The sequence below is a fragment of the Hylobates moloch genome, unplaced genomic scaffold (assembly GCF_009828535.3).
Source record: "Hylobates moloch isolate HMO894 unplaced genomic scaffold, HMol_V3 SCAFFOLD_5, whole genome shotgun sequence".
Lineage (NCBI taxonomy): Eukaryota > Metazoa > Chordata > Mammalia > Primates > Hylobatidae > Hylobates > Hylobates moloch.
Window position 1 is genome coordinate 116,916,657 of NW_026652280.1, and position 3,695 is coordinate 116,920,351.

The window sequence follows — 3,695 nt, forward strand, 5'->3', positions numbered from 1 at the left end:
GCCCAAATCTTTGGTTCCAAGACCCCTGGCTCCCAAAATACTCTGGGTTGATCCCTAAACACCACATTCCATCTCAACAGGAAAATTAGACAGCAGAGTTCACAGCAGAGAATTAAATGCTGGAAATCAGAAGACTCAATTTCTAGTTCCAGTTAAGCCGCTAACTAGCTAAGTGACCCTAGTCACCAGGTCAGAGATAGTGCTCACCAAAAACTCATGTGTTCCTCTACCTTCCCCAGCCCCCCTGCAGTTGGGTTGGGATACAGTGACTAGAGTTTGCTGATGAAATGTGAACAGAAGTTATCTGTGTCACCTTCAGAACAAGGCAGTGAGGAGCCAGTGTGCCTCCTCAGTCTGTCTCTTGCCCTCCTCTGTGACCTTGGAGGCCTCATGTTCCAGATGGCATAGCTACAACATGGAGAAAGACCACTGAGTCGCATCTAATTGTGACGTGAAAAATATCCTTTTATTGTGTTAAGTCATTGATATATTGTGGTTTGTCTGGTGCAGCAAGCATTAAGTCACTAATACAGTCACTTAGCCTTTCTGTGACCCAGCTTTTTTATCCAGTCCCAATATATTGAACCACATTGAAAGAAGATGAAATGAAACCCCAGAGACAAAATTGCTTCAAAATAATAAGTTATTATTACATAAATGACCTCGTCATCTCTTGGGTGCAAGAGCCACTCAATTGAAATGGCTTCTATTAAATGTGAAATATGCTTACCATTGTGAAAGAGTCTCTAATGCCATGGCGATGGGGGCTTTAAGGGGGTCTTCTCTCTTTGTGAACCCACATTTTCTGCAGAGTCTGGCCATGTGGGACACAACAGATATTGCTAAGTAACCAAATGGGGCTACCAGAGGTAAAAACTGGGTCTCGCCAGAGCACGCCATCTTTCTGTGACTGGTCACCAAAAAGCTGACCAACAGATTCGGAGCAGTCCTGATGGAGAGTTTCCTTGTCAACCAATGGATGGTGACATTTTCAAATTGCCCTAAAGAAGCTGCTTGAAAATATATAACCAGGAGATTTGGGGTTAGAAGAGTTTTTAGAGGCCATCAAATTGAGTTAAAATATATAGCAAGTTTTTTTTTTTTTTTACCAACAGATATAGTTAATTTTATGGATGTATATTTGGCAATTAAAAATTGTATATATTTAAGGTGTGTAGTTTGATAATTTTACATGTATATAAGCTGATTAACATGCTGTCACTTCAGATAATTACCATTTTCTTTTGGGGGGAAATGAAGTGCAAGAACACTTCAGATCTATCCTCTTAGCAAATTTCAAGTATACAATAAAGTATTGTTAACTATAGTCCCTTTGTTGTATGTTAGATCTGAACTTATTCATCCTGCATAACTGAAACTTTTGACCAACATCTCCTCATTTCCTCTTCCCTCAGTCCCTGTGAGTTTGTCTTTCTGTGTCTGGTCTATTTCATTTTGAATAATGTCCTCCAGGGTCATCCATGTTTTCACAAATGGCAGAATTTTCTTCTTTTGGGGCTAAATAATATTCCATTATATATATAATACACCACATTTTCTTTAACTTTTCATCCACTGATGGGCATTTAGGTTGTTTACATATCTTGACTATTATGAATAATTCTGAAATGAACATGGGAAAGCAGGTATCTCTTTGAAATCCTGATTTCATTTCCTTTGGATATATACCCAAAAGTGGGATTGCTGGATCATAACGTATTATTGTTTTAACTTTTTGTGGAACCTCCATACTGTTTTTGCATAATGACTGTAACCATTTACAATCCCACCAACTATGTACATGGGTTCCCTTTTCTCAGCATTCTTGCCAACACTGTTATCTCTTCTGTTAACAGCCATTCCAGCAGGTGAAAGGAATGGTTTTGATACGCATTTTCCTGATGACTAGTGATGCTGAGCATCTTCTCATATATCTGTTGAGTATTTGTATGTCTTGTTTTGAGAAATGTTGATTCAGGTCTTTTGCCCATTTTTCCATCAGGTTTTTGGTGAGTTTTGCTACTGAGTTGCACAAACTCCTCACGTATTTTGAATATTAACCCCTTCTCTCATCTATGGTTTGCAAATATTTTCTCCCACTCTGTTTCACCCTGTTGATTGTTTCCTCTGCTTTGCAGAAGGTTTTTAGTTCAGTGCAAATCCCATTTGTCCATTTTTGCTTTCGTTGTCTGTGATTTTAGTGTCAAATCCAAAAAATCATTGCCCAGACCAATATAAAGATTTTTCCCAATGATTTCTTCTAGTAGTCTTATATTTAAGTCTTTAATCCATTTTGAGTTGACTTTTGTATAAGGTGTGAGATTAAGGTTCCATTTTGTTCTTCTGCATATGAATATCCAGTTTTCCTAACATCATTTATTAAAGAGACTATTTTTCCCCATTTTATGTTCTTGGCACTGTTGTTGTAAATCAGTTGGCCACGAATGCATGGTTTTATTTCTGGGCTCTACAGTCTGTTCCATTGGTCTATATGTCTGCTTTTATGCCAGTACTGTACTGTTTTGATTACTGTAGCTTGGTAATATATTTTGAAATCAGAAAATGTGAGGCCTCCAGCTTTGTTCTTGCTCAAGTTTGCTTTGGCTATTTGGGGTCTTTTGTGGTTTCATATGAATTATAAGATTGTTTTTCTATTTTTGTAAAAAATTATATAGAAAGTTTAACTCTTCCAATGATGAAGGGCTCATTTTCCTAATAGAAATTCCATTCCATTAGTGCAGCTATTTTATAAATCCCTTCTTTTATTTTACTTAAATAATTATCCTGCACCTTCAATCTACTGTTCAGGTGTTTGATGTTTAGAGCAATACAAATAAGTCTATTTTCTTTGCAACATGACAATTTTTCAAATACTTGAGAATAATTTTAATTCCCTTTTTAGGCTTCTATTTTGCATGTTAAATTTGTTTAATTTATTTTACTAGTTTGCTCATTACATTTTATTTTATTTTATTCCCTGAAATTATTTGTGCTGAATCTCTTTCCAAAGAAGTTTTAAGGTGACAAACAAAAGGATAAAGCAAATATACCAATTCAAGGGCTAATGCAGTTGCTGAATTTGAATTTCAAATATGACACTGAGTTTCCTGGCAGCAAAAATAATAAGGAAAATAGAATGAGTTTACATAGCTCTGGGTACCAGGAAGAGGAAGCACCACAAAAATTATTTCTACTCTCTTTGTCATCCTTGACATCTTTCTCTAAAAGCCTTTAGCTTATCAGTGTCTTTCCTAAACTGCCATAAACAGACATGAACACAATCCTTCAGATATCATTTGCCCAGAACAAGCTTCTGAAAGTAAATTAAAAGCTATTTCCTCTTTTTTTTCTTTTGGCAGGGTCTTACTCTGTCTCCCAGGCTGGAGTGCAGAGGCATGATCTCGGCTCACTGCACCCACCCCGTCCAGGATTCAAGCAATTCTCCCACCTCAGCCTCCCAAGTATCTGGGACTACAGGCATGCACACCACACCTGGCTAAATTTTGTATTTTTTGGTAGAGACAGGGTTTCCCTATGTTGGCCAGGCTGGTCTTGAACTCCTGACCTCAAGTGATCCACTCGCCTTGGCCTCCCAGAGTGGTGCTGGGATTACAGGCATGAGCCACCGCACCTAGCCCTAACTATTTTTGTAGACCAAGAATGTACAAGATGCTTAACATATATGATCTGTAATT